This window comes from Hypanus sabinus, chromosome 17, assembly GCF_030144855.1.
Source record: "Hypanus sabinus isolate sHypSab1 chromosome 17, sHypSab1.hap1, whole genome shotgun sequence".
Taxonomy (NCBI): Eukaryota; Metazoa; Chordata; class Chondrichthyes; order Myliobatiformes; family Dasyatidae; genus Hypanus; species Hypanus sabinus.
In genome coordinates, this window is record NC_082722.1 from 74988450 (window position 1) to 75008692 (window position 20243).

Here is a 20243-nt window from a genome sequence, read left to right on the forward strand (position 1 = left end):
AACTAAAACCAGAGCTCATAGGTTAAGGTCAAAAGGTGAAACATTTATAGGGAACCAGAGAAGGAACTTCTTCACTCAGAGGGTGATGCGAGTAGTGGATGCTGGTTTGATTGTAACATTTTAGAGAAGTTTTGGATAAGTACCTGGACAGGCAGAAAATTGAGGGCTATGGTGCAGGTGTAGGTTAATGGGACTGGGCTGAATAAAAGTTTGGTACAGACTAGATGGTCTGCAATGCTCTAAGACTCTTGGACTCTGTGAACGGCAGTTTGAACAAAGTGTAGGTAAAATGACTCATACACCTTTGGACTGTGGGAGGAAACTGGAGCACCCAGAGGAAACCCAAAGAGTCACATAGCAAACGTGCAGATTCCTCACAGATGGCACCGGAGCTGAACTCCAACCTCTGATGCCCCAAGTTTAATAGTGTCACCCTAACCACATTGCTATTGTGGCACCCCTGGTTGAGACCTGTAAGGAGATATTAAAAAAAAGCAAGTGCACAAGTAAGGATTAAAAAGTAGATCAAAAAGTGTTGAATCTCTGTCAATGGGCCGACGGGCACAGTTGAATGAACGGAAGGTCATGGTCCAATTTTTATTGGCGTCACTGTTACACAATCCCATAGTGTACTTCAATGAAAGATGGGTTGTTTCACAAGCTTGTTGGAGGAGTATACAAGACTCGAGGGCAGAGTAAGAATGTGATAGAAGTTTGAAGCTGAAGTCCTGCCCTGGTTTAACATAACCATAGTACAGTACAGAGCTCAGTACAGGCCCTTCCAGCCCTTCGAGCTGCGCAGCTCAGCAATCCTACAGTTTAATCCTAATCTACACAAGGACAATTTACAAAGACCAATTAACCTACCAGTTGGCACGCTTTGGACTGTAGGAGGAAACGAGGGCACCCGGAGGAAACTCACGTGGTACAAACTCCTTACAGGCAACGGCAAGAATTGAACCTGGGTTGCTGGTACTGTTAAGCACTGTGCTAACCTCTACTCTATCATGTCACCCCACTAGAACTGAACATCATCTGTGGTCTAACCAGTGCTTTGTAAAACTACATCATTACCTCACAATTCTTGAACTCAGTCTCCTGACTAAGGAAGGTGTTTTGTTTCCCCAAAACGCATCACCTCGCATTTGTCTTTATATGAAGACAATAAACTGTCACTGCTATGATCAATGCCATTTTAGAATAGTGTCAGTTTAATTATACTTCTCATAGCATTCAATAATTAAAAGTCCAGCGTTGACAAGATTTTAATTTTAACTCTGCAGTTTTATGCATTTATTATAATAGATCATCTTTCATTTGCAGGACATTGCAAACCAAACCTCTACCTTTCTTGCCAATCTTCTTCTTCTTAAGCATCTTATCCCTACTGAGGCATAGGTAGCATCCTCTGACCTGCGCCACTCTTTCAAATCCAGGTGTAGCCCATTTTTACAGCTTTGATGTGAAGATCCTTCCTTTCCCACTGATGAGGTCTTTGGAGCTTCTGTCGGCATTTCTGTAGCTCTGGGTTTTTACAGGATGACTACCCAATGTTCCACCTTCCTGCTTTTGCAGCTGGGCTTGGGTCAGTCCATGGCAAATGCCAATACTTGATTTTAAGGAATTGTGATGAATTTTGCTGCCAGTGATTGATTCTTTCCATTAATCAAGCTAGTGACAATACTAAATCAAACAAGGTTCTGACACCCCCTTACTTTTCTCCAATCATCTTAAAATTATGCCCTCGTGCATTAGTCCTTTCCGCCTGCTCCTGTGTCTTATGTTTGAAAACCAGACCATGTTGGCCAGTAAATACAAATGGTGATAGACAGACCAGGTGGGACAGAGAGTACCAGCTCTTTATAGACAGTGGTGGAACTCAAACCCTGATGGTTCACCATTGGCTCTGTAAAATGATTGTGCTAACTGTTACGCTACTGTGCCACCTGCTATTGTGCTGAGGTGGGTGAGAGAGAACAGCAAATGGAATGGTGTGGATAAATGTGAGGTTACCCCCTTTTGTTCATAGAACAGAAAGAACATGTCTTAAGGGTAAATTGGTTTATTACTGTCACGTGCATTGAGTTCAAAGGGACCTCAGTGTGATTGTCGACTGGTCACTGTAACCTACCATACAGTGGAAGCAAGCAATTAGCAGAGCAAATTGACTCAGAATCAGGTTTAATATCATTGACATATGTCATGATATTTGTTGTTTTGTGACTGAAGTACAGAACAATAAATAATAAAAAATGCTAAAGTTACAATAAGAAATATATGTCACGGTCCCGATCGTTAATTCCCTACCTTTCTCCTAATTTCCTTTGATTGTGCCATGGTTCCGACTGTTAAATTCCCATTTGCTTCCAATTCTATTTGATGACAACACACCTGGTTTCCATCAAGACCTGCAGTTTAAGAACCCCGGTGTTACAACCACTAGTCACCAGATTGTTGGTTTTGCGCGTTTGGTAATTAATGTTTCCTGACTGCTTAGAACTGTGTGTAAAAGTTGTGCTCCAGTTTCAAGATCTTCCTATGAAACTCCATCTCTTTGTGTCAATGCTCCATGTCAAGATCCCTCTTGTTTGCTGTTCAACGTTCACGTCCACGTAAGCATCCTAACTCAATCTCCGTGCCTGTGTCCTGCACTGGGTTCGCTTCATTCACTCATTGCAACTATATATATAAATAAAATTAAATTAAATAAGTAATGAAAAAGGGAGGGAGAAATAAAAAGTAGTATACATGCATTTATTGTCATTCCAACAATCTAGTGGTGGAGAGAAGAGGCTGTTCATAAAAAACTGAGTATATGTCTTCATGCTTCTGTACCTCCTCCTTGATGGTAGGAATGAGAAGATGGCATGTCCTAAGTGATGAGAGTCCCTAATGGTGCCGTCTTTCTGAGCCATTGAATTTTGAAGATGATCTCAAAGCTGGGGAGGCAACTTTGATGGGATCTTTCTCCAATCTTGTGCAGTAGCCCTTCCATATCCAATTAGAATGCCCTCCACATTACATCTGTGGAAATTTGCTAGTTTTTGTGACATAAACTAATGAAATATAGCTGCTGTCATGCCTTTCTTGTAATTGCATCAGTATTTTGGCCACAGGATAGATCTTCAGAGATGTTGATACCAGGAATTTGAAATTGCTCACCCTTTCCACTGCTGAACCCTCAATGGGGACTGGTGTGTGATCCCTCAATTCTGTCTGCCTGTTCCACAGTCAATTCCTTGGTCTTACCGACAATAAGTGCAAAGTTGTTGTTGAGACTCCCCTCTACCAGCTTATTTATCTCAATCTTGTACGCCCCACATTACCATCTGAACTTCTGTCTACAATAGTTGTATCATTGGCATTTGAGTAGTCTGTAGCAGTACAGTCAAGAGTGTAGAGAGAGTAGAGCAGTGGGCTAAGCATACATCCTTGAAGAAAGCCGGTACTGATTGTCAGCAAGGAGAAGACATTATCCCTGACCCGCACTGACGGTGGTCTCCTGATGAGTAAGCCAAGAATCCAAGTGTGGAGGAAGGTACAGAGGCCTAGGTTTTGGAGCTTTTTAATTGGTTCTGAGGGTATGATGGTGTTGAATGCTGAACTGCTTTCAATAAACAGAAACCTGACATAGGTATAATATGTGCACTTTTACCATGTGAATTTTTAAATAAATATTAACTTTATTTCTCACATGCTCATTGAAACATTCAGTGAAATGTGTCAGTTATGTCAAATCAAATCTGCTAGGATTGGGCTGGGCAGTCTACAAGAGTCACCAGACTTCCTGTGCCAATGTAGCATGTTCACAACTCACTAACTCTTACCCATAAAACTTTGGAATGTGGGAGGAAACCCTTGCACCTTGAGGGAACCCACATAATCTGGGGTGAACTTTGAAACCCCTTGGGTGCGGTGTTAGGATTTCAACCCCAATAGCTAAATGATGGACCTGTGAAATGATTTGCTAACTACTATGTTACTGTTGCAACAATTAGGACATTTTGAACAGCTCCTTGTTCAGGTTTCAGCCTCCACCATCTTTTCAAAGTTCAGAGTTCAAGTTTATTATCAAAATACGTATATGTCACCATAAACTACCTTCAGATTAATTTTCTCACAGGCATTCACAGTACAGTAGATACAAGTAACTCAACAGAATCAATGAGAATCTACACACAAAGATGGACAAACAACCAATGTGCAAAAAAAGACGTTCTGCCCAAATACAAACAAATAAATGAATATATAGATTACTAAATAAATCAATAATATTGAGAACATGAGTCCTTGACAGTGCGCCCATAGGTTTCAGGTAATGAGTTCCAGACTTTCACCATTGCTTGAAACAAGTAGTCTTTTTTTCTGAACTTTCCTTACTGATGAACTTAAATCTATGTCTTCCTCCACAACACCCACTCTACTCCATCAATAATTTATCTGGTAAGGGAAAGAAATCCATGCTGTTTAACCTGCTCAAACCTCACACATCTGGACTCAGCTCAAATAACAACACTAAACCTCAATGTCCCCAAGAAAGTGCACTCTGATGGCTATGGTCTTTATTTCTACAAACTTCTCACCCTCTTCTTCACCCTTTATCAATTAGATTCCCTGCTGAACAGTGTAGACATTTCAGATCGATATTTCCCACAAGCTGTCTATACTTAAACCATCAATTTACCTCATCAATACATAGTGCAGATTTTTAATGTTTGTTTATTTACTTAATTACTAGTTGTTAGCCATGCAATTGTAAGTCTTCATTAAACTTTGACCTTACACAATTCATTCTGCAATTTAATTTCAATAAGAATGTGTATTTTTAGGTAACTATTTTTATTGCATTACACAAGGTGTTGTTTTGACGTGGGCTCAATCAACGGTAGCATAATTAGGATGTTCACATCAGTCAGTGTTTTCTTTAAATTATAATTGGCTTCAGCCTAGGGCATTAATTAAGGAAATCAGGTTGTGGGTGTCACATCTTGCTTTACTCCGTTCTTGCAAAGGGCGTGCACTCAGAATAAATTAATTCAATCTTTGGTTCTGACAAATCGTCTGACAGGATAATAGCAATGGAGTTCTGTTGCTTCCTTCAGGCATGAAAAAGAGATTGAGGCGGGGGGGGGGGGTTGCTGCTGCTGAGCAGCTGTTCATCCAGAGCGTGTGGAGGGGAAGGTGGGTAGCGTACCAGCTTAGTGCAATCGCTTGACAGAGCCAGTGACCACCATTCGGGGGGGGGGGGGGGGGTCGATTCCTGCTGCTGTCTGTAAGGAGTTTGTATGCTCTCCCTGTTACCATCAGGAAGGAGGTACAGAAGCCTGAAGGCACACACTCAACTTTCTCTTTATGTATTACACTGTATTGCTGCCAGAAAATTAACAAATTTCACAATATATTTCAGAGGTATTAAATCTGATTATGACGAGATGGCTTTCGTCCAGCTGCTGCAGCTTCCTCCCACATTCAAAGGACCTAGGGGTTGGGGGGGAAGTCAGAGGTAGGAGATTTACAGACAGTGGTGGGTGCACTGCCAAGGGTGATGACAGGGGCAAATATATTAGGGACATTTAAATGACACTTAGACAGACACTAGGACGATATGGAGGGCTATGTAGGAGAGAAAGGCTGGACTGATCTTAGAGCAGGTTAGAAGGTCAACATTGCACACTGTTCAGTAACATACTATGCTCTATATACAGTTAGTAAGTTGTGGGCACACTATGTTGGAACTGGAAGAGTGGCACTGCTTGTGGGTTGCTCACTGCGCAATACCTGAACTGTCGGCCATTGACACAAAGCGCTGGATCACACTGTACGCTTTGATGTGCATGTGACAGATAAAGCCAATCTAATCAGAGAGAAGCAGCTGCCAGAGCCACAGCTCTACAGCTCCAAAGACCTGGGTTCTAACCTGACCTCGGATGACGTCCACGTGGAAGTTTGCGCTTTCTCCCCTGTGACCGTGTGAGAATCTTCCTGGTCTTCATTTTCTTCCCACGTCCCACACAAAGGCAGGGAAATGGGGTTGAGAGTGCTAATAAATCAGCCATGATGGAAGGACTGAGCAGACTCAATGGGCTGAATGGCCTAATTCTGCTCCAATGTCTTAGAGTATTATGATTTCAGATGTTAATAAGCTGCTATAAATTGCTGTTAGTGTCAACTGAAAGAGGAGACTGAAGAAAGGTTTGATAGGAATGTGGTGAGTATAAAGTGAGATCAGTGCAGGATTGGTTCTTTTGCATTGCCAGGGCCTGGGGGAGTGCAATGCTCGTGGGAATAAGCTTCCATGACCTGTTAAATGCTCCCAATGGTGTGCATCTCAAATAGCCTCTGACAACCAAGTCCATCTCTTGGCCTTCACATGTGGCTTCATTTCTAACCCTGGTGGAACCATTTCTACTGGCAGGAAAAGGGCCAAAGGGGGGTTACTGATACCTTAAAACTGATAGGGCTCATCAGCTGTATTTGGCAGCTCATCTAGGAGAAGGAAAACTCTGATCTCAAACCTCCGCTGCCTTGTGGCTAGACCCACTCTTGGGGAAGGCTTTGGGAGTAACCCCCGATAAAAAACCTGGAGCTGGAGTCCCTAAGCCAATCTTACATTGAGTTCAACACTGACTAGCAACTCCTGCAATGCTGCTGGTACCAAACTGTATCAATCTCCTCCGTTCTTTGGATTCATCAGATGCATGGAGAGGGAAATTTCTGTAGCCAGAGAGTGGTGAATCTGTGGAATTCACCGCCAAAGGTGGCTGTGGAGGCCAGGTCTTCGGCTGTATTTAAGGTGGAGGTTGAGAGGTTCTTGATTAGCCAGAGCATGAAAGGTTATGGGAAGAAGGCAGGAGAATGGTGTTGAGAGTGAAAACGGATTAGCCATGATTGATGAAATAGCAGAGCAGACTGTATGGGCTGAATGGCCTAATTCTGCTTCTATTTCTTCTCATCTTATGGGTGGCTTGCTGTGTGGAGAACAGCTTGCTCTCCATATTTTAATGCCCTGGCTTGCGAATCACAAATAACTGGTATGCAACATTCCTAGTTCACCTCATCCACCTGAGGGCCTCAAAATACAGGAATAGTGTATACGAGAACTTAAGCCAGAAGCTCCATTTCCTTCCTGTACGATTCCATGAAATAGAGAGAAAAGACTGGCTGGGGAACAATAAGTATCAGAGACAGAGATGTAGAGCTTCTTAGAGATTGCTTTAAAATTGTCACATGTGCTAAAGTCCAGTGATGAATTTGTCTTGCACACTATTCATTACAGCAGTACAGTGAGGCTTCCTCCCATTCTCCAAATGTGTGCAGCTAAATTAGTGAGCTGTGGGCACGCTATGTTGGTGCCAGAAGCATGGCGACATGTGGTCTGCCACCATCAGAATGCTCAGGCCGAGTTGGTCGCCCATGCAAATGATATATTTTACTGTATGTTTTGAGGTACATGTGATAAATAACACAGATATTTTACCTTTAATCTTTTAGGAGATTAGTTGACTGGACAAGGTTGTGCAAATGGGGACATAGTTTTTATACAAATGCACTGGGAAAAGAAGGTTTTTTTTAGGTAATTGTTCAAGATTTCCTTATTATCAAAATATATCTACAACTCCGAGATTCGTCTTCTCCGGATAGCCACAAAATTGTTCAAAGAAAAATCACACGCGAAAAAAAAGCTCACAAATCACTCTAAATTTAAATCACAAGAACAACATCACCCACAAAGAAAACAAATCAGGTGAACTGTGAGAACATCAAACCCCACAAACCCCCACGGAAAAAAGTTCATAAATTGCGCCAAATTGAAATCACCAAGCAGCAGCACGAGTGTCGACAACCATCCCATTCCCCACCCACACAAAAAACAATTCGGGTGAACTGCAAGAACATCAAACCTTAGCCAACACCCTGCACAAAAAAACTTACAAATTGCGCCAAAATTAAATTGCTCAGAAGGCAACAAGAAAGGCAGATGAATATAAAAGACAAAAAAAAATGAAAGAGTTTGGTCCATAAATCCATAAATCACAGAACTTCAATAATATCCTCCATGAGAGATTCTCCACGAAGAGTCTACTCAAATACAGAGGCAGAGTAGCAAGAGAGGTAAGCCATCACGCCCAGGCATCTTATCCAGTGACATCACGCAATAGGCTATCACCCACAGACATCTCATCAGGCAGAGATCCATCACAGGACAGAGGCAAGTTGACATTGGCTCTGAATGCTCAGAGTGATGTTTCGATTTCCCTTGATGCTTAAGTATACAATCATTGAACACTTTTAACTGTGAAACGGTATTGATTATGAGTTCGTGCCCCATCTCTAAGCTTTGCCACCAGACTTGTGCTCATCGTCTGGAATGTTCTGAGAGCCAGCAGTGCTCTAGATGACTCAATTAATCTCCAAACTGTAAATCGCAGGCTTTAGCTTTTCCGGAGACACATTTAACATAAAGAGAAGACATGCAAGAAGTGAAATAAACAGTTTTGTGGACTATCTGGAAGACATAGAAACATAGAAAATAGGTACAGGAGTAGGCCATTCGGCCCTTCAAGCCTGCACCGCCATTCAGTATGATCATGGCTGATCATCCAATTCAGAAGCCTGTACCTGCTTTCTCTCCATACCCCCTGATCCCTTTAGCCACAAGGGCCATATCTAACTTCCCCTTAAATACAGCCAATGAACCGGTCTCAACTGTTTCCTGTGGCAGAGAATTCCACAGATTCACCACTCTCTGTGTGAAGACATCACCCAAGGAATTGTTGTTCACTGCCGCCACCTTGGCCAGATGTAAGAACTTCACACTGAAAATTTCTGGTATTCTGAACATGAAAGCAAGATCCAAGGGTTCAAAGTGCATTTATTGTCAAAGTATATCTGCAGTGTGCAACCCAGATATTTCTCTTCCCACGTTGACAGCCACAAAATGAAAACTATTCAAAGTAAACATCAAACACCCAACATGAATAAAAGAAGAGAACAAATCATGCAAATGGAAAAAAATGAGTGAAAAACAGAATATAAAACAGAAAACTACAGAATCATTGAAACCTTCTAGGAACGTTCAGTTTCGTTCGGCTCAGTTCAATTTAGTGCTGTGTTATTTCTTATCTACAGGCCCCAGAGCCAGTCCACCACAATCAAAATCACACAACATTGCAATAAAAAAAGAGTAAACAGAAATAAAACAAAAGCACAAGTAACATGAACTAAAAAGACCAATCCACAAACCACGTCAATTAAACCTTGCCCAAGGCCCAATACTCTGGCACCATCAAGCTTTCGGGAAATAGAGACCAGTCAAACACAGGCACTTTCCTCTGGCAGTAGCAACCGAGAGGGAAGAAGTCAGCATTATAGACTCATGTACTACAGCTCAGAACAGGCCCTTCAGCCGATTTACTCCATATCAGCATATTATTCTGCTTAGTCTCCTTGACTTGCACCTGGACCATAGCCCTCGAAACCCTTTCCTTTCATGAACTTATTCAGACTTGATGAAATGATGAAATCCAACCACTTCTGCTGGCAGTTCATTCCACCTCAAGTTTTTCTTAAACATTTCACCTTCCTTTCACCCTTAACCCTTGGCCTCTAGTTGGGTTTCACTGAACCTCAGTGGAAAAGCCTGCTTGCATTTACCTTATCTGTACCCTCATAATTTTGTATACCTCTATCAAATCCCCTCTCATTCTCCTGTGCTCCAGGAAAGTTTTGGTTATTGGTAGAGACAAGATAACAAACAAAAAGAACAAATATGGTGCATACTATCTGATGAGCCAAGCCAAAAAAGTCAACTTTAAAGCTTAAGAGATCAATCCAAAGTGTGAGCATTAATTATTTTGAGGAGGTGATTGATAAAATTTTTTCTTTACTGTTTGAAAATTTATATTTGAATTGAATGAAGGTGAAGCATGTTGGGTCCTGTACAACAGAGATTGCTAATAGAGAACCAGAATCCATTTTCTCATGTCATGTCTTATGCTTTGTTCTCTTCTAGCTGTGGGTTATTAAACAGAATAGTATTAAGTACACACTTATTTCAGCAGATCATCCCGTGTCAGATGGTGTGGCTGAAAGAACAGTGAGACCTGACAAGGCAGTATTGAAGAAACAAGTATAACATGGGTACTTGAGTTAACAATGAGACATTGATTAGCAATTCTTTTTTGCCAAGCTGTTGAACAAAGTTATGTTCTACCATAGGTTCAATGCCTGCTGAGTTACTACCGCAGAGAAGACTCAGAACAGAGCTGATGTTAATTTAGGCAGATCTTGGCAGGTGAGAGAGAGGAAGAGAAATACTTGAGACAGAACTGTAATTATGACTCAGATTATGGAGAGAAGCAATAGAGGCACTGAATACTTCTGACAGTTGGCAATGGGATGTTGGAATTGGGACTGCACCAGTCAGTATTCCGACATCTTATAGGAAGAAAGATTGAATTGGAAGTGTACTTTTAAGTTTCTCAATTCTCTTCTCTTTCTTGTAAAAGCTAAACAAGAGAAAAGTTCAGAGAAAATTTTATTGCCATTTATAACCCTGAGATTCATTTTCCTGTGAGCATACTCAGCAAATCTGTAGAATAGTAACTTAAAACAGGATTGATGAAAGACCAACTAGAGTACCAAAGACAACAAACCATGCAAATGCAAATGTAAATAAACAGTAACAAGAGCATGTGGTAATGAGTTAATGTGTCCTTAAAGTAAGTTCTTTGTTTGTGGGAACATCTCAACAGATAGGAAGTGAGTGTAGTTATCCCCTTTGTTATCTCCTGATGGTTGACGGGTAATAACTGTTCTTGAATTTGGTGGTGCAAGTCCTGAGGCTCTGTACCTTCCACCTGATGGCAGCAGTGAGACGAGAGCATGGCCTCGGTAGTAGGGATCTGTGATGATGGATGCTTCTTTCCTATAGTGGCTGTTCATGTAAATGTGCTCAGTTATTGGAAGGAGGTTATCCACGATGTACTGGCTTGAATCCATTACCTTTTGTAGGATTTGCCATTCAAAGGCATTGGTGTTTTCATATTGATAATAAAAGTATTCCAAAATTTATAACACATTGGAAGAAACATGGAATATAGGACATTACATCATAGTACAGGCCCTTTAGCCCATAATGTTGTGCTGACTCCTTAAGCTACTCTAAGATCAATCTAACCTCTCTCCTATATAGCCCTCCATTCTTCTATCATCCATATGCCCACGTAAGAGTTTCTTAAATGCCCTTTACATACAATAGAAGATTTTCCTCAGAGGCATGGAGTTATGCAAGCAGAAACTGGGCTTTCAGCTCAACGTTCCATATACCTATCCAAGTGCCTGTTAAGATCTGCACATCAGTTTCTCTTACCTGATCCCACTTATGAACTTCCTGACCAATCTGAGTGCAGCATCTTCCCTACTTGTATCCCCACTTAACACTCTCTAACCTCTGTCTATCTGTTCACCTCTCTTCACAGCACAGTATGCCATGGTAGCACAGTGGTTTGCATAAAACTTTATGGATCTAGTGATCAACCATTGATGTTTAATCCCTGAATCCATGTCACTGTCTGTATGGAGTCTGTACACTCTCCCCATGACCTTGTGTGTTTCCTTTCACAATCCAAAGACACGCAGGTTAGAGAGAGTAAACGGTGGGTATGCAACATAGACACTAGATGCAGGGTGATATATGTGGGCTGCCCCCATCACATCCTTGGACTTCGTTATTCATTCAGGAAAACATTGTACATCTTTATATGTCTCAATGGACATCTGACAAATAAAGGTAATCTTTATCTTGCTTCCCCACCTATTCGCTTCTGCCCATTTTCTTGTTTGTTTCCAACTATCAAACACCCTTCCCAATCCTCATCTTCCAAATGTACCCTTCTTCTTTGCCAACTTGGTTCCAACTGCCCATCAGTCCCCACCTCATGTTGGTCCACCTATCACCTTCCAGCCTCGGTCTTGACCTTTCTCCCTCTCCTTTATACTGGCACTCTTACCTTGTGATCTCATTCCAAATATAGAATCTTAACCCAAAACACTGTTCATCCCATTGCACCAACAGGTACTGCTCATTCCTCTAAGCTTGTCCAATAGTTTGTTTTTGTTGCTCCAGATTCCAGCATCTGCAGTCTCTTGCATCCCTACACAATAGTAAGAAAAATGAATAAACAAGGTGTGTATATTCTATCACATCCAATACAAGATCCTTTTTATCAGCTAAGTTAGAATAAGGATGAAGTACAAGAGTATAGTATTGGAAACATTGCAAATGTCACTCCACTCTTTTAGAAGGGAAGGAGACAGAATAAAAGAAATGATAGGCCAGTTAGCTTGACTGTGCTGCTCGGAGAGATGTTTGAGTCCATTATTAACGATGGGTTTTCAGAGTACTTGGAGGCGCATGATAAAATAGAGTAGACCAAAATCAGCATGGTGTCCTTAAAGGGAAATCTTGCCTGACACATCTGTTGGAAATGTTTGAGGAGAAAGGAGCGTCAGTGGATGTTGTGCACTTGGATTTTCAGGAGTCTTTTGACAGCTTAATGAGATAGGAGCTTGTGGCATTAGAAGAAAGATACTAGCATGGATAGAAGATTGGCTGATCACAGGAGGTAAAGAGTGGGAGTAAAGAGAAACTTTTCTGCATTGGCTGCTGGTTACTAGTGGTGATCCACAGGAGTCAGTCATGGGATTGCTTCTTTTCACATTATTGAGGCAATGAGAAGTATAGACAAGAGTCCATGGAGAGGAGAATAGTTACATGATATCTGATTGAAAACTTGGAACACATTTAAGATAATCATTTTGTATCTAGTGCTTTCTGTGTTGGTAAGAAGTGCACCTACTTACAAAGCCAGCTTGTACTCCTTCCTTTCCCATTATATTCAGATTTTGGTTTCTGCCTCTTTCCTTTTCAATCCTAATGAAGAGTCTTGGTCCGATGCATTGGCTCTTTATTCCAGTCGATAGATGCTGCTTGACCTGCTGAGTTCCTCCAGCACTTTGTGTGTGTGAGACACCATTTACAAAGCAATTTTAATGAAAAAAAGACACCTCAGAAACATTTCTTGAGGGCTTTATTAAACAAAATATGACAGCCAACTATGTATAAGTCAAAGATGCATTTTCGAAAGTGAGTGTTTTGAAGAAAAGAAGGTTCAGTTTCCTGTAATGTCAGGGATCAGGGCCAAATGCATAGCAATGGAGAAGTGACTAATTTTCAGGATCAAACTAACAAAATCTGTGGAAAGTTAAAATCCAAGTTCAAGTTTAATCTGAGCTGTCATTCAACCATGCACACGAATAGAGCCAAAAAAAATTCCATTTATTTTTGTGCAGAATCAATCAGGTTTAATATCACTGGCACATGTTGTGAAATTTGTTGTTTTGCAATAAGCAGTACAATGTAATACATAATTATATAAAAATATAAATTACAATAAGAAATATATATTAAATTAAATTAGTGCAAAAAGACAACAAAAAACTTAAAAATTGTGAGGTAATGTACATGATTCAGAGTTGTTTCCAAAACATTGAGTGTATGTCATCTTCTGTTTCCTGTACCACCTGATGGTGCCAATGAGAAGAGTGCATATCCTTGAAGATGGTGGCCCTTAATGATGAACGTCATCTTCCTGAGATATCACCCGTGCTCAGAAGGCAAGCACCCATGATAGAATTGACTGCGATTTTAACTTTTCTTCCAACCCTGTGCAGAGCTTCCTCGCTACCTGACGTAATGCGATCAGTTAGAAAGCTCTCCATGGTACACCTCTGCAAATTTGCAAGTCTTCGGTGATGTACCAAGTCTCCTCATTTCTTAATGAAATATAGCCACTAGCGTGCCTTCTTTGTAATTTCCTCGATATATTGGACCCAGCATAGAACTTCAGAGATGTTTACACCCAGAAACTTGAAACTGCTTAGCCTTTCAATGAGGACTGGTGTGTCATCCCATGACTTCCACTCTCTGAAGTCCCTATCAATTCCTTGGTCTTACTGTTATTCAGTGAAAGTTGTTGCTACACCGCTCAAACAACTGATTATCTCATCCCTGTACACCTTCTCACCACCATTGGATATTCTGCAAACAATAGTTGTAGAATATATATGACTATTTGAGGAATTTAACAAATTTGAGGAAGGTGCAGAACAGATGTATCCCAAAAAAGGAAGAAATACTCAAATGGCAAAATAGTGCCACTGTGGCTGACAAGAGAAGTTAAGGCTAATGGTTAAAACACAAGAGAGGGCATACAACAAAGCAAAAATTAGCAGGAAGTTAGAGAATTGGGAAGCTTTTAAAAACCTATAGAGAGCAACTAAAAGAATCATTAGAAGGGAAAAGATGAAACATGAAAGCAAGCGAGCAAATAATATCAAAGTATATTGTAAAAGCTTTTTCAAGTAGGTAAAAAATAAAAGAGAGATGAGAGTGTATATAAGATTGCTAGAAAATAAAGTTAGAGAAATAATAATGGGGACCAAGGAAATGGCAGATGAAGCAAATGAGTACTTTGCATCAATCTTCACTGTGGAAGGCATTAGCAATATTCCAGATGTTGTGGTGTGTGAAGGAAGAGAAGTGAGTGCAGCTACTATTACAAGGGAGGAGATGCTCAAAATGCTGAAAGACCTAAGGGTAAATAAATCATCCCGACGAGAAGACCTGCACGAGGTAGTATTAGAGATTGTGGAGGAATTAGCAATGATCTTTCAAAAATTATTGGACTCTGGCATGCTGCCAAAGGACTGGAAAATTGCAAATGTCACTCATTTGCAATTGAAAGGAGGAAGGCACCAGAAAAGAAATTATAGACCTGTGTGGTTTGGAAGATGTTGGACTCAATTGTTAAGGATGAGGTTGTGGAATACTTGGTGAAACAGGACAAGATAGCAGAAAGTCAGAATGGTTTCCTGAGTTTGTGTATTTTGTTACCACATGCAACTGTGGAGGCCAGCTTGTTCGGTGTATTTAAGACAGAGATTGACAGGTTCTTGATTGGACATGGCATCAAGGTTACTGGGGAAGGCCGGGGAATGAGGTTGAGAAGGGGAAAAAGGATCAGTCATGATTGAATGGCGGAGCAGACTCGATAGGCCCAATGACCTAATTATGCTCATATGTCTTATGGTCTTATTTGTTGATGCCATTTGATCTATGCCTAGCCATGCAGTCATAGGTGTTGGGAGAGTAGAGCAGTGGGTTTGCATCACCTTGAGGTGCATCAGTTTTTGGTTGTCAGCAAGGAGTTTGGTGTGAATGCAGGTATATGGGATTGGGTGGGATCCGGAATTAACTATCCTGGAAAAGATGGAGTGGCAGAAAAGACTCGATGGGCTGAATGGCCTGATTCTTCACCTATGCCTTAGGGTCTTATGGCCAAAGGAAGAGATGTTACTTCCAATCCGCACTGACTGTGGTCTCCCGGTGAGGAAGTCAAGGATCCAGTTGCAGAGGGAGGTACAGATGCCCAGGTTTTGCAGCTTGTTGATTAGAACTTAGGGTGAGACTGTGTTGAATGCTGAATTGTAATCAATAAATAGCAGCCTGATGTGGATATTGCTATTGTCCAGGCGGTCCAAGGCCACGTGAAGAGCTGATAAGATCGCATCTACTCTGGACCTATTGTGGCGATATGCAAGTTACAGCTGGTGCAGGGGTTGATTCTAGCATTGACAGACATCTCAAAGCACTTCATCACATTAGATGAGAGTGTCATTGGGTGATAGTTGTTGAGGAATTCATCCCGCTCATTTTGGGCACTGGTTTGACTGCAATAGTGAGAGATGGAAGATGTCCATGAACACTCACACCAGTTGGTTGGCACAAGTTTTCAGTGCCCTACAAGACACACCATCAGGCCCTGATGCCTTGCGATTAGTCACCCTCTTGACATCAGCTGTAGAGACAGAGGTCACAGGGTTACCAGGCGCTGCAGGTATTTGCACAGAATTAGCGTTATTCTCCTTTTCAAAGTGTCTGTTAAAGGCATTGGACTCATCTTGGAATGAAGCATCATGGACATTCATGATGTAAGAACTAATGGCCGGCAGATCCTGTCGGAGGGGATGCGCATCCAATTTTGTCTCTAATTTCAATTAAAATTGTTTCTCGCTCTTAAAATCGACTTTCACGTATCATACCTGCATTCTTGTATAGCTCTGGATCACCAGTCTTGGATACCTAAGATCTATCCCTCAGCTGACTACAAATCTCCTGGTTTATCCATAGTTTTTGGTTTGGGTATATCTTGTACGTTCTCAAAGGAACATATTCTATTGAAGTTGGTGACAGTTATGGCACATTCATTCGTATTCAAAAATGAATCTCAAAGCAGAACTGTAAGGGGCTCCTCGGCCTCTCTTGACCATTCCTACTTTGTTCTCAGCACTGGGGTAGCGGTCTTTAGTCTCTGCCTATACACTGGTAGTAGAAGTACAAGCAGGTGATTGAACTTTCCAAAGTATGGTCGTGAAATGGCACAGTAGGCATTCTTGATGGTGAAATATCAGTGGTCAAGTGTGTTGCATATTCTAGTTCCACAGGTGATACGTTGGTGCTACTTGTTCAGAGATTTCTTCAGAAGTCTCTGAGCAACTACTAGAAATTATAAGAAATAGATCACAGATTATGAGAGGCATAGATACTGTAAACAGATTGTTTTTCCCAGGGCAAAGAGGTCGAATATTAGAGAACCTGCACTTAAGTTGAGGAAGAGAAAATCTAAAGACATTCTGCAGATGATGGAAATCCAGACAGACGCATAAAAATTCTGGAGGAACTCAGCAGATCAAGAGTCTTCTAAACAAGGGAAAAAAGCATCAACATTTCATGGCTGTGAGAGTGTGGTCATTGACGTTTCATGGTTGTGAGAGTGTGGAACGAGCTGCCGGAGCAAGTAGTGAATGTAATCTCAATTTCAACACTTAAGCAAGTTTGCATAGGTAGAGTGCATGGAAGGAGAGCTATGGTCACAGTGCAGGTTGATGGGAGTATGCTGTTTAAATACTTCATCAATACAGGCAAAATCAGCAAATCTTGATGAAGAGTCTTGGCCCAAAACAGTGATTGTTTATTCTTCTCCATAAGTACTTCCTGACCTGCTAAATTCAAGTCAAGTCAAGTCTAGTCACTTTTTATTGTCATTTCAACCATCACTGCTGGTACAGTACACAGTAAAAGTGAGACAACGTTTTTCAGGACCATGGTGCTACATGAAACAGTACAAAAACTACACTGAACTACGTGAAAAAAAACACAGAAGAAAATAAACTACACTAGACTACAGAGCTACCCAGGACTGCATAAGGTGCACAAAACAGTGCAGGCATTACAATAAATAATAAACAAGACAATAGGCACAGTAGAGGGCAGTAAGTTGGTGTCAGTCCAGACTCTGGGTATTGAGGAGTCTGATAGCTTGGGGGAAGAAACTGTTACATAGTCTGGTCGTGAGAGCCCAAATGCTCCAGTGCCTTTTCTCAGATGGCAGGAGGGAGAAGAGTTTGTGTGAGGGGTGCGTGGGGTCTTTCATAATGCTGTTTGATTTGTGGATGCAGTGTGTTCCCCCAACATTTTGTAAAAGTTTAAAGGAGAAGTGCGGGGCAAGTTCTTTTAAACAGAGAGAGGTAAATGCTTGTAATGTGCAGCCAGAGGCATTGGCGGAAGCATGTATAGTGATTTTGAAGAGGATTTTAGATAGATACATGAAAATGCAGGGAATGGAGGGTTATGAATCATGAGCAGGGAGAAGAGATTTAATTTGACATGATGATTGGTACATACATCATTGGCTGAAGGGGCTGCTCCTGTGTAGTGCTGTTCTACACTTTAAGTCCTATGCTCCATTTTCTATTTACTGTATTTCATTTCCAAAATTCTGTCTCTTGCATTTTATTCTCTGATAAGGATCAGGTTAGGAGGTGTGCAGAGATCTCAGCAGAGCTCAGATAGCACATGATGGAGATGATCATGGAAGAAATTGAGCATGAGGTTGATAATTTTGAGATGTGCTTATTTATTGCAGTTAATAAAAACATGTGATGTGACATTTTACCATAACCCATTTCAGTGTGAGTGTCCCCCTTTAGAATGTATGTACGAGACTGTAGCTAATGATACATATCCAGGAAACTTTGATGAGTATTCACTTGGGAGCAGGAATGTGACTAAGTCTAGGCTACGTTGTCATGTTTTGATCCTCTCTATAAATATTTTGATGCATGCTACAAGAAACGAGTGAACAGTTTTCTATAATAAACTTGTGCCACTTATTTGCAGATCTGGAATTTCAGATCTGAAAATATTTTGTGGGTATAATCTGAGGGGAAAATTAAGTAAAAATAAAATTAAATTTTTGTAAACACAAGGAGTTCTGCAAGTCAGGCAGAATCTATGAAAATTAGGTCATGTTGCTGGCTGAGACCCTTCATCAGGACTGGAAAAAAGATGAGGAATCAGAATAAGAAAGTAGGGGAAAGGGGAGAGAGAAACACAAGATGAGAGGTCAAAACAGGAGGGAAAAGGGGGAAGTAAAGAGCTGGGAAGTTGATTGGTGAAAAGAGATACAGCACAGAAGAAGAGGGAATCTGATAGGAGAGGAGAGAAAGCCATGAAAGAAAGAAGAGGGGAGGAACACCAGATGGAAGTAATAGGAAGGTAAGGAGATAAGGTGAGAGAGGTAAATGGGAACAGGGAATGGTGAAGGAAGGTGGGGGTAATACTGGAAGTTTGAGAAATCATTCTTCATGCCATCAGGTTGGAAGCTACCCAAACAGAATATAAGGTGTTGCTCCTCCACCCTGAGCGTAGCTTCATTACGACAGTAGAGGAGGCCATGGATGGACATGTCAGAATAGGAATGGGAAGTGGAAGTAAAATAGGTGGTGATGCACCATCAATAACTCTCGGAGACGTGAGGCGAGATATAGGCTTTTATTGGCTGGGAGAAAGAACAAGCAACAAGTAACCACCACACAACATCCTGGAGACTGAGGCCGGGGCTGCGTCTCCAATAGCCTTTATACCGGGATCCGTGGGAGGAGCCACAGGAGCAGTCAGCGGGGGGGGGGGGGGGGGCGGGGCGTGTCCAGACAGGTCTATGTAGTTCACCACAGGTGGCCACTGGGAGATTCTGATTTTCCTGGCGACAGAGCCTATGTACTCAGTGAAACGATCTCCCAATCTGATAATAAACTTGTCTTTTGAAGTTGACTTTGAGTTAATGGAGGGAACATTAACGAGGAATAGGACTGCTCTGAGATGGCATGAACTAGATAGGCCTATATTTTAATGAAATATGATATATAATAAATATATCATTATAAAAGGTGATACAATAGTACATTGCTGGATCTAGCCTCCCCTGTATGGATTGTATACACCTCTCTATAAGGCTTAGACAGTATGAATGTACTCAGTCTTTTTCCCAGGTCTGAAGAATCTAGAAGTAGGCAACTTGGGTTCAGAGTAAGAGGAGAGAGATTTCAGAGGATCTTGAAGGATAACTTTTTCACGAGGAGTGTGATCTGAATGTGGAATGAGCTATCAGAGGAAGTGGTTGAGGCAGTTACATTAACAACATTTAAAAGGGATTTGGTGAAGTACAAGGTTTGAAAGGGCATATGATATAAGAGCAGAATTAGCCCATTTAGCCCATCAAGTCTGCTCCACCATTTCATCATGAGTGATCTACCTCCCTTTCAGTCCCAGTATCTCGCCTTCCCCCTGTAATCATTTATGCCCTGATTAATCAAGGCATTATCAATCTCTGCTTTAAATATACCCAATGACGTGGCCTCTACTGCCACTTGTGGTAATAAATTCCACAGATTCACCACTCTCTGGTGAAAGAAGTTCATGCTCATCTCCATTCTAATTAGACATCTGAGGCTGTGTTCTTTGGCCCTAGACTTCTCCACCATGGAGACATGCTCACCACAACTGCTCTATCGAGGCTTTTCAGCATTTGATAGGTTTCAATGAGATACCTATTATTCTTCTGAATTCCATTGAATACACGGCCCAGAACTATCTTTGAGCCCTCTCCAATGTCAGCACATCCTCTCTTATATGCAGGGTTGAAAACTGTTCACAATACTCCAAGCAAGGTATGGGCTAAAGGAAGACAACTAATACTAGGTTGGATGGGAATCTTGGTGAGCATGAACCAGTTGGGTCAAGGGGTCTGTTTCCCTGATGTGTAAGCCTATGAGCATTTCAA